Consider the following 12,196-nt stretch of genomic DNA (forward strand, 5'->3'; position numbering starts at 1 on the left):
GACATTTTCCAAAAGAAATTTAGACATGGTGGGCGGGAAGGGCAGGAATAAATGCTGAGTGAGCACAAATCTCTGTTCCATTGTATAGATGGCACAGCTTTATATTCTGATGAATATTAGTGTCATAGCACAGTTTGGTATGTAATCTATTTTACAGTTTTGTTTTAAGTAATTTAAGTCATAATAGTTCCTTCTTTACTTTTGTTGCCAACTTTGAAATGACTGAGATTACTCACATGATGAGAGATGAGAGTCATATTATACATTTGTTTTGTAATATGTAGAAAAGCTTAGAAAACTGTGAAGCACTAAGAAATGGCAAATACTTTCCTTGCTATTTTGCTTGTCAGTAAGGTCCTTTGACTTTGGGGATGCTGACTAGCATCTTAGGATCATGTGATTTTCTGAATAGTCAAGTTCTTTGGAAATTAGATTTATTCATAAAAGATATGCCCTATAGGTTCCAAGGAAAAACTCCCCAGCCCAGCCCTTATTAGACAATCTAGCCTCAGGCTTTTCTAAAACAGGTGGCTCACTGGCTCCTAGTATAATAGCACTAGTCATTTTTGTAACAGCTTAATTCGTATAATGATTTACAGTTCACAAAATGTTTGAAAAGAATCTAAGAGCAATGGATGAGTGTTGAAATTTTGTCGATTTCATACCTAGAAGGTCAGACTCCTGAGTGAGTTTTATGTCTAGTGTATTGAAAACAATCATAACCAAAATTCCTAGTAGCATAATTATTTAAGATCTAAATTCTAAATTTTTATTTCAAAACTTCCTAAATATCAGAAGGCTTAAGATAAAAGTCTGAAGCTTTATAATTATTACATATACCTTAGTTCATTAGATTCTCACAACCTCCTTTGAGGTAGGTAAGGATTATTAGCTTTACTTTGCCGATGAGAAAACTGAATCCCAGAAAGAGTAAAGAGATTGCTGAGGTCAAATAGAAAGTGTCAAGTCCAGGTCTTTGGATTCCAAGTTTAATGATCTTTCTACGACAACATGGTATGTACATTTGGAAATTTATGGGAACCACTACAAAAATATCAAATTTACTTTGGACTCTAGGAAAGGGCTTAAACATCTGGGTTCATAAGTGCCTAGAATCAATTAGTAAGATAGGAGTAGAATCTTCATCCTGGGGGAGTTTTACAAGGTCAGAAGAGTCTCCAGCTTAATTCAAACAGAGGCTGCAGGAAGAATTACATGACTGAAAGGCTCATCCAACTCTTAAATTCTTGAATCCATATTTCAAGAGCATATCATCATTCCAAGAGCTTTGATTACATTGTCAAAAATGACTTACCCATATAAAAGCATCTGTTTCTGGCAATTAACATGTTTTACTAACAATTGGGTCCATATTTGAACCATGACCACAGAAGGAACTAATGTTCTCTGGCAGTCTATCTTATCCTTGGGAAAGAGAGTAATACCAAACAAATGAATAAATGTTGGCCATGTCAAAAATGAGTGATCTCCATGCAATTCCAAGAAAAAGGGCCATCCAATTTTAAATTGAGGAATTTGGTTTGCAGAGGAAGTTATCCATGTGGCCACTATCAAGTTATCCATTTGATAACCATTCCTCTCTTTGAGTTAGTTTAAATCATTAGTTTTCCTACAAAGAACACATATTTGTTTTTTGTTGTGTATAGTCCTTGTAACTCAAATATTTGCAGCATGCATTGCACTACAAAAACACAATAGATTTAAAATAGTAATTTTGATACCTGTTTTTGTAGCATATTAGAAAACTGAATGATTTCATAATAAGCAGAGCGAAAGTAGATGCTTTTGAAGTTACTGGAGAAGATGGTGAATCAGTTCCGATATAACATGGTTATGTGGTGATTATTTTTGTTGTATTAGCATAACAAAACTATTGCCAAAGTTACTGTTATCTTCAAATAAAAGATTGTGTTTGGATTTTTTGAAAAATAAGCATGAGTAATTATTTTAACACAACAAGCATGTGTTTATTTTAAAATTTAATTACTATGTTTTCATTTCATTTCATTGATTTCCATATAGTTGGATTTGTACCAAAAAGGATATGAGGCAGAATGCTATATTTTAATTAACAAGTAAGATTTTTTCAAAAATGCACATACATAGAGTATTTCAGATGAACAAAAGAAATTTGGAATACTAGCAGCTAACTTCACTCTCTTCTCTTTGTTTATATACAACTTGGGAGTAAACTTAAGTCTCTCTACTTTTCAGTTCCCAAATGAATTCCTGATTCAGACTGAGTTTGTCCAGGCCAGTAGTAGAAATCTTTCTGAACCTGCAGAATGTTTACTGCTATTAAATGTTAGATTCTCAGGCAACAATCTTTCCAGTCCTTGGTGCTCTTTTCTTTAAATTCTCACCAGGCAACATTTCTTTGCTGAGTGATTTATCCATAGTGATTTATTATGATAGACATCATGCCAGGATGACTGGTACATGCCCAGGTGAATTCTTTTCATCAATTAAGGCTTGGCAGTCTTGTCATTTGGAAAAATAAGGACTACTATTTTTATCATTACTATTGTTATTAGATCAGGTACTGGGATCTGACAAGAAAAACGGTATTATGAATTCCTAGCTTGCTGGGCTCTACTCGTAAACCTTTCTTTAATATCATCTTAACACATGATAGGACAATTTCATCTGTTGTGATTCCGCAAGAACTCTAATTTCTATATTCAAATGAGTTATATTATACAAATCTCCATAGTCATGAAATTGCTTTTCAGCATGAGAATCAATATGGCAGAGCTAAACTAATTATACTTTATACCCATAATGAGGATGAAAATAAACCATTTGCTATTGTAATCAGATATTTATTACTTATCTTGTTCAGAATGATAAGTATTATGAAAATAAAATTTGGCAATAATGATAGTTATCAGTTATGCTGCAGCTATTATGTCCCAGGTGCTTTCCATACATTGTCTCATTTAATCCTCCCCAAATCCCATGTCCCCATACATTCATTTGACAGAAAGTTTGTACCCTTTTACCAACCTTCCTTACTTCCCCCACTTTCCAGACCTTGACAAACACCCTTTTACTCTTTGTATCTAAGAGTTCAACTCTTTTCTTCTTGGTGTCATGTTGCAATGCAAATCAGTGTTAAGGATTTCAAACAGTTGGTGCTGAGATATTTAGCACTGCACTGCCCTCTTGTGCTTTCTACCGACTTTACAGCATCAAGACAACTAAAATCCCTTCACTGCCTTCCTCCCATTCAATCTGTCTATTCTCGTTCAGTCAACAGTTGAGTTTTTCTGATAGTTTTAATTTTAGAAGGCTCTTAGCAAATAATGGTTCCTTTGTCCATGCGAGAATCCTTCATGCTTTCTCCAGTATACTTAAGATTTTCTTCCCTTCATTGCTCTCTCTTCAGTAAATTGCATAAAAGTAGTAAAAAGACCCAAAAGCAGCTGGTTTCCAAGAGCTCAGATGTTTAAAAGGGAAATCACAATATTTATTGAACTGAGAAATTGACTATGTTCTGGTAATTCATTTTTATAATTACTCAATTATGAATTCCCAGTTATAAATAATGAATCACTGTTAGTTTGATCTTCTGAGAGCAAACACATTTGACAAATGACCAAACTGTTGAAAACCCCAACTCAAAGGCATCCTTAAAATGACTTAAACAGGATCAAGAAAAGAAACTCTGAGTTCTTTAAAGTGACGAAAATGCTAAAAGATGTATAAGTTAGTGAAGATTTGAAAGGTGTGGAAATGTGCCACTGTTACATGGAGCCACAAAAGACTGAGATCGTAACTCTTTAAATATGTGGTATACCTGGCAGTATTTGTGTCATTTCTGGGAATATCAGTTTTATAATATGAGGAAGACTAGGAATGGATTCAGATCTTGATTCTTCCATTTATTATTTATTAGTTGTGTGATCTTAGCTGAATTACTTAATAGTTTTTACTCTTTCTTCATCTGTAAAATGGGAATAATATTTGTGCCTGTCTCATCTCTACTTCATAGAACTATCAGGAATATTAAAAGCTAAGACAGATAAGATACAGAAAGCACTTAACACAGTAACTGACACAAATTAAGAAATCAAGTCTATGGCCATGCCACCCTGAACAAGCCCGATCCCATCTGATCTTGGAAGATAAGCAGGGTTGGGCCTGGTTAGTACTTGGATGGGAGACCACCTAGGAAGATCATGTGCTAAAGGTATAAAAAATAAAAAAATAAGAGATTGTAAGCTGACAAGGTCCTTGCAAACTGTGAGATCAACGAAGAGTTGCCCTGCCTAAAAAAAATTTTTAAAAAAAGAAATTAATAAATATAACTGCTCTATCAGTCAGGATCCTTTCAGTTGCATGTGATTGGAACAAAAGAGAATTTATTGTCCTGAATAATTAGATCAGACAATGCCTTCAGGCCTAATCTCTCTCTGTATAATTTCAGTTGAAATTCAAGGATGGGTACTATCTGAATAAGAATTAATAGACACTGAGCTTTTAAATATGACATGGTTTCAAATACTTTGCATGGGTTATCTTGTTTAATCTTCACAACACCCACAAGGTAGGTACTATAATCATCTCATTTTTCAAATGAGGAAACTAAGGCATAGAGAGGTCAATAGCTAGAAAGTGACAGAACTAGGAATTGAACCCAGCAGTCTTACTCCAAAGCTTTTGTGCTTAACCATTACACAAACTTCCTCTGAAAACAAAAGGTGAATAGCTGAAGAGGATAAGCAGAGTTTCAAATAAGAAAAAATAAAGTATTATGAAAATTTTGACTTCCTATGTTACTGATGAGCTCAACACAGAATTGTGGGTTAATTTACCTTTGCACCCACAGCATCTAACTGTATGCACACAGAAAGCAACTAATAAATGTTCGACAAATGAATTGAATCATCACTGGCAATGTCCTTTACCCTCTTCCTTCTCCAACATTGTGTATTTTATCTTTTTCATTTGTGAACTACCTACCTCATCTGAAAGTATTAGCCAATAAACTTATGCACGTAGTTATTTCATTTTTAAAAAATCAAGTGGACTAACAGTAAGCATCCTTATATAAAAAGATCAGAGATTTTCTAATACTGGGTGGTTCCCAGGAAAACAAATATTTTCACCTCTGGCGCCCTCTTGTGCTTTGTGTGGAAAGTAATCAAGAGTGCTGATGTTTCCAGGGAACGGAATCTGGATTGATTTTCTACCTTGTACACACATGGAACAAACACAAGCACGCATGCGCATGCACACACACGCACGCGCGCACACACACACACACACACACACACACACACACACACACACGCAAACACAACCTTACAGATTAAACTTTTGTTTTCCTTCTCTGCTTTTTACTCTAATCAGTGCTTGTGTCAAGAATTGTAAAATGTTATGTCACCTGGGTTTCCCTAGGCCTACTAAGCTGTAATTAATCTTATCAGTTTGACTTTCCTTCAGCTCCTATTCCTAGAGGCTCACACAACCTATAAAATGCATTTATGTGTTTTTTGGAAGTATGCATCATGTGTTTTATCTGGCAAGATTGTTTGCATTGATATTCATTCTCTGTCTCTCTGTCTCTCTGTCTCTCTGTCTCTCTGTCTCTCTGTCTCTCTGTCTCTCTGTCTCTCTGTCTCTCTCTCTCTCTCTCTCTCTCTCTGCCCCCTCCCCCTCTCCCTGCTCCCTACTCTCTCACGCAGGCCAAAGGTCTGAATTCCTTGAGAAGTTACAGCTGCAGGTTCTCATAGGAAGAAAACTCATCTCCTCTACTCTCTTTTCCTTTACTTAAAGGGAATTTTGAGGCAGTGCTGCTTATTCTTCATATCTTGCAGAGGTTTTTGTTTATTCACTAGTGAAAGAAGCCTTTTAGCTTTTCACACCTCCCCAGGACTCTTAGTGTGACCACTGGAAAGGAACAGAGGCTCAGGAAAAAAAAATGCAAGCGACAGATCCCTCATTGCCTTGAATCAGGTGTCGGTGCCCCAGCAACTGGATAAACAGGCTCAGATATTTCAGATTCTTAATTAGACTTAAGCTGAAACCTGCATTATGTTTTCATAAAACTGAACAATTAGTGATAACATTAAAGTTATTAATAATAATGGCTGACTTTCATTTCGTGCTTAGCAGGTACTAAATACATTGCCGAGTGCCTTACATGCAGCATCTCACTTAATTTTCGCAAGTCCCCTATGAAGTAAGTAATGTTATAATCCTCATTTTACAGACAAGGAAACCAAGGTTTAGCGAGGTTACATGCTTTGAGAGACAATAGAGCTTTGAGAGAATCTGTCCAGTGCAGTTGTTTGAGCCAGGAGACTGCAGTTCCAATGTTGGCTCTACCACTTTCTAACTGGGTGACTTTTGGTGAGCTGCTTAACCTCTCTGCGCCTCTGTTTCCTTACCTGTAATAATAATTCCTGCTTCCTAAGGGTATTGCAGGTATTAAATAGGTCAATATGTACAAAGTGATTAATACTACTTGGCATATAATGAGTACTATGTAAGTGCTTTAAAAAAAAAAAAGAAGTGAAGTCCAGGTTGTATCAGGTCCTTATATGGTCTCCCTAAGGTAAAGATTTTGTTTTTTCTCCTTATTATTAGAAAATGGATCTCAATAATATGTCTTGCCATGATGAATTTCTCCTTTGACCATCAGCCAAATCATCTGAAGAGCTTTAAAAACTACTGATCCTGATTCAGTAGGTCTAGGGCAAGGCCCAGGCATCTTTATTTTTCTAAAGTTTTAAGAGATGCTCACATGTAGACAGAATTGCAAGTCACTGCCATAGTACTTAGATGTTTATAAAGTTCTTTTCCATAATAAGATGTTTATTTCATGTTTACTATATGCTAGATACAAAGTGCTTTAATTTGGATCATCTCATTTAACCCTCAACAAAAACTCCATGGTTTAGGTAATTATTATTATTCATATTTTATGGATGGGAAAACCAAGGAATAGAAAGTCTAAGGAACTTGCCCAAAGTCACTTAGCTAGCTGGTGGCAGAGCCAGATTTTAAACCAAGTGGACTGATACATGGCCTGTACAGTTAACCACCAGCCTATACTTCCTTCTTATGTAGTGTCTAATTTGAACTTTGCCATAAATCTGTGTGATATGCTGGTTTTGTTATTACCCCCAATTCATAAATGAAGACACTAAAACTAAGAACTTGACCAAATGTATACAGCTAGTCAATGTACTAGCTAGGGTTTATACCTGGATCGTATCATTTGAAATCCTATGTTCTTCTCATAATGTTGCAAAGAACTTCAAACAACCAAGTTTGATAGCATTATAGTTATTTTATAAGGTCTTTTATATGCATTACTTCCTCCTCTTTCCTGCAGTGACTGCTTTGGTCCATGCCTTCATCTGATAGGTTACTCTGGCAAGAGTTTCAACCAAAAGCCCTCTTTTATCTTTATCCCTTCTCTGCATATTACTTCCAGCTTCATCTTTATCCACTAAATGTAGAGCTCATCAAGCAATCCTTTTGCATAAAATTTGACTAGTATTTGTCCCGTTTGCCCTCTGTAGTAGGTTGAATAGTGTCCCCCAAAATGATATGTATACCTCCTAATCCCAAGAACTTGTTAATGTGACCTTGTTTGGAAAAAAGATCTTTACAGATGTAATTAAACTAAGAATCTTCAGATGAGATCATCCTGGATTATCTGGGTGGGCCCTAAATCCAATGACAAGTATCCTTATAAGAGATAGAAGAGGAGACACATAGCATAGCCCATGGGAAGACAAAGGAAGAGATTAGAGTTTTACAGCTACAAGCCAAGGAATGCCTGGAGCCACCAGAATCTGGGAAAAGCAAGAAAAAAATCTTCCCTAGAGCTTCTAGAGAGAAGATGGCCCTATTGACACTTTGATTTTAGACTTTTGGCATCTAGAACTGTGAGAGAATAAATTTCTGTTGTTGTGAGCCACCAAGTTTGTGGTAATTTGTTACGGCAGCGCTAACACATCAATACACCATCTCTTCCCCTCTTCTTAACTTTCAAGGCTCATGACATCTGTGGCTTACCTGGTCATTTGGCCCTATGTCTCAAATAAACCCTTTGCCCTGTCTAGTGCTTCTTCACCTCATGGGACCTCCTGGTTCTTTATGTTCCTTCCCTCATGTTCCTTCCCTCATGTTGCTTTCTCTTTATTAGAAGGAAGACATGCGAGATGATTTGGGAAAGAGATAAACTCTGTAATGACTTGGAGTAGTGTGGGCAGGACACCTTTTGCCCATGAGTCCCCTGTCACATTTTCTCCCTTTTGTTTCCTTTACCCCTCCATATGTTGTCTATATTAAAGAGTATGTGTGAGGCTTACTACTTGCACAAGTCATGGCATCATCAGTAAAGAATGTTCGACCTCTTACTCTTCTAGGTTTTATATATAAGGTACAGAGAAATCCATCCATTAAAAAAATTTTCTTGAGCACCTACTAAGTGCTAAACACTGCCCCTCCCCCCCAGAGCTGGGGTTACAGTGGTAAGATTGATGTGGTGCCCTACCTCCCAGGATGGAGTCTTCTTGGGTTGGTGAATACTGTGCTTTGGACCACCAGGATGCCCAGAGGGAAGGGAGTGAGGAGTGTGCAAATATATAGGGACAGTGACACCCAACAGAGGCAAGAAATAGGTTTGTTTTGTTCCTGTTTGGGGTGGTTGGATAGGAAAGGTTAAGTTTTTGACATGGTGAATTTAGGATGAAGATGTCCAATACGCAATTGAAACTGCAGCTTTTAGAAAGTGATCAGTGAAGGTCAAGTCTGTCGGCCGAGGCCTTGGATATGGGTGAGCTCGGCTCAGGTGATGAGGGACAAAGCTGCGAATGAGGGTCCTGGAAGTCTCTGGACGTCATAACTCGCTGGGAGATACCCACACGCTCTCCTTCCCCCTCGACCAGGGCCCAAGCTCCCACGACGACTTGTGCGTCCTTCCCGGGCCCCTCCCCTGTGGGCGGGGCCAGGTCGTTGAGCGCCGCAGTCAACAGGAAGACGAAGTTGAAGTCGGCTAGGCACCTGCGGACCACGGTAGGGCGTCGTCCGAATGAGCTATCGGGACAAGGAATCCCTGGGAAGTGGGGATCCCCTGATGCCCAGGCACGCTGCGCTGAGCGCGGCGGCAGTGGCGGCGCTGGTGGCCGCCCTGCTCCTGCTGTGGCTTGAAGACGTGGGGCCAGCGGGTGGCTCCTTGTAACTCCCCCGCACCCTGTAGGCAGGGGAGGGAGGGGTCAGAACCACGGGTACCTTGGGTGAACGAGGCTCTTTGGTGCCAGCAGTTTGTGTCCCCTTCCGAGGTGTGGGTTGTCTCAAGTCCTGGGGTTAGCACCCCGCCTTGCAGGTGTCTCAGGCCTTTCTCCTGGGCCTGGACTGCGGAGAATAACAATATCTTTCCCCAGAACGAATAAACAATCCTTGTTACCCAGGATAAGCCAGGCCATCCCTTAAACATCCAAAGATCAACACCTGTTGATGTTATTTCCATAGCATGACCGAGACGGAGACGCTGCCAAAGCTTCGGGAAGACTTCAGGATGCAAAATAAATCCGTCTTTATTCTGGGCGCCAGCGGGGAAACTGGCAGAGTACTTTTAAAAGAAATCCTGGAACAAGGTCTATTTTCCAAAGTCACAGTCATTGGCCGGAGGAAGCTGACCTTCAATGAGGAAGCTTATAAAAACGTGGTGGGTATATGAGCTGAAACTCAAAAATGTACCTGCAGTGATTCTGCGGGGTGAACATATTTCAAGCTTAAAGGCTGAACATTGCCTGGCCAGTGCAGGCAGGGAGAGGTGATCAGAGTGTGGCCAAGACTGGTCTGGGAGAGCCCTTACTGGAAGCTGGAGTCCTGGATTATAGGCCCAGGTCCACCTCTTCTTACTGTGTAGCCTTGGGCAGGGTCCTTCTCTCAGTAAAGGGACTTATAAGGCTGGGGGTAGGTTGTAATGAAAGCTGGGGAGACAGAACAACATCGTTTTCAGGGTCATTCAAGCTGAGTTCTAAAGATAGAGCACTTTGTTTTGTCTCTCTGTCCACTCCACACCGATGCTAGTGAATCAAAATGCTTTGCAGAGCAGGAAAGGTCTATGGTTGTGAAAGTGGTGTTATTCACTTATAAGTCAAGCCCTGCCTGACTTGTTAGGGTGTCAGCCTTGTGTCTGTAAGTGGAATATTCCCCTGACTGTCACTTACACTTTCTTGGTTAACCAACTCATACACCAGGCTTCAGTCTGGTGTAAATCCCCTAAATAAGTCTGAGCTTCCAAAGATAGATTCCTTCCTTGTATTTAAACCAAGTTTGTGAACTTCAGTAAGTTAAACTGTAATGTAATCCTGAGACCTCATAATTACTGAACTTGGTCTCACAGGTTTTAGAGGTGGAACGTTCTTGATAACAAATAGTCTAGCAAATAAATGTTCTTGACTCCTGCAGATCCATGTTCAGGTAATTTTGCATATGTCTTTGGTTCATCAGGACTTTTCTGTTTAAATGGACATCTTTGCTCACACTTGGGGAGTAACATGTGTTCTTCATAGCCTGGCTTCATGGGGTGTGTCAGATACTTTTGGTAACCAGAAACTGATATCGAGTTCTGTGCTTTGATAGTTGAGTTTTGGTGGCCCATCTTTTGGTCAGGTACGTTATGCAAACATATTTTTCTTCAGCATTGTGTACAGTGCCAGGAAAATTCTTTTGAACGAGTTGATGACAGGGAAGGAAAGCAACATTTTATTTGAACTCCTACATGATGGGAACTTCTCAAACTTTCTTTTTTAGGTTTGACAATAAACTTTTGAAGTTAGATGGAGATTCTTACATTTCAGGTAGCATGAGAATTACCAAGGGTGCTTACATTTCAGGTAGCATAAGAATTACCAAGGGTGCAGTTTCTGACTCACAAGTATTGGCATGAGGCCTAAGAATGTCCTTTTATCAAGCACCCACTAGCTGATTTTAATGCAGGTGCTTCATGGATTGGACTGAAGGAAAGATTATCATTCACATTTTACTGCTGAAAAACTGAGGCAGAATTTAAATAACTTGGCCAAAATTATATGACAAGGAATTAGTGGGCCCAAGACTCCAACCTAGGTCCTTGAGATTCCAAACACTGTTCCCTGCCCCCACATTACACCTCATTGGTATCCCTCTTGGTAATATAAAGATATTCTTTTATTTTTCCAGAGAGAAAATTATAATTGAATCTGACTTTAGAGATCTGGATCACCCCTAGTCCAGTTATGTATACTGTGGCCATATGAGTGCATTGTTGATTTTGAATTCAGATTAATTGCTTTTTGGTGGGAGGAAATGAGCTTACAAAATTTGATGTTAAGTGGACAGGCAGACTCTTTAGTAATGTCCTGTAATTCTTTAAATCTGGAGGGGTATTTCTGTCTTTTTAAAAAATAACATTAGGTTAAATACAGCTATGCCTTTGTCGTCTAGAATCAAGAAGTGGTGGACTTTGAAAAGTTGGATGACTATGTTTCTGCCTTTCAAGATCATGATGTTGGATTCTGTTGCCTGGGTACCACCAAAAGAAAAGCTGGGGCGGTAAGGAAGAAATGTACCTTGTTCCCTTTTCACTGGCCGGTAATGTCAGATTCCTTTCTTGCTCACTCTTATTCTTTACATTTGCAGCGCTTAAATCTAAATAAGCTCTTATTATTTAAGATTTCATATGTTGCCCTAGCTTTTGCTGTACTTTGAATAGTGATGATAAGTTCATCTTTCCTTCAGAGTAAGTAATATTTGAGTTTAAGCCTGTGTGCTGGAGACATCATACATTTTTACATGGTTTTGTTTCTTGCAAATATTGCTGTCACTACATCCCTGGCTAAGGCAAACTATTATGTCTGAGTAAAAGCAACTGGCTCATGCTGTTAGCAGTAAGCTTTTTATTTTTTCCTTTTTCTTTATAAATGTTTTATACTTAAAGCATTCTCTCTCACTTGAATGATTTGCTTCAATCTGTTTTCATGCCAATCTTTAAACTTCTGGGATAGAACATGATAGAGGCATGATTCAGCTAGCTTCCAGCGATGACTCAGCTTCCAGCGATGACTCAGCTTCCAGCGATGATTCAGCCTTAACTGACGCAGAACTGTTTTATTTTCTTTTTAATGGTGCTCTCAAATTGTATCAGCCCCTTCCCAGGAGTCATAGT

General features: G+C 38.8%; 1 pseudogene; it reads left to right on the plus strand.

Annotated features, from left to right (window-relative positions):
* The first annotated feature begins 4,097 nt into the window (after positions 1-4,097).
* LOC111730573 lies at positions 4,098-4,216 on the plus strand (annotated as a pseudogene).
* The last annotated feature ends 7,980 nt before the right edge of the window (positions 4,217-12,196 follow it).

This window comes from Pteropus vampyrus, unplaced genomic scaffold (assembly GCF_000151845.1).
Source record: "Pteropus vampyrus isolate Shadow unplaced genomic scaffold, Pvam_2.0 Scaffold321, whole genome shotgun sequence".
Taxonomy (NCBI): Eukaryota; Metazoa; Chordata; class Mammalia; order Chiroptera; family Pteropodidae; genus Pteropus; species Pteropus vampyrus.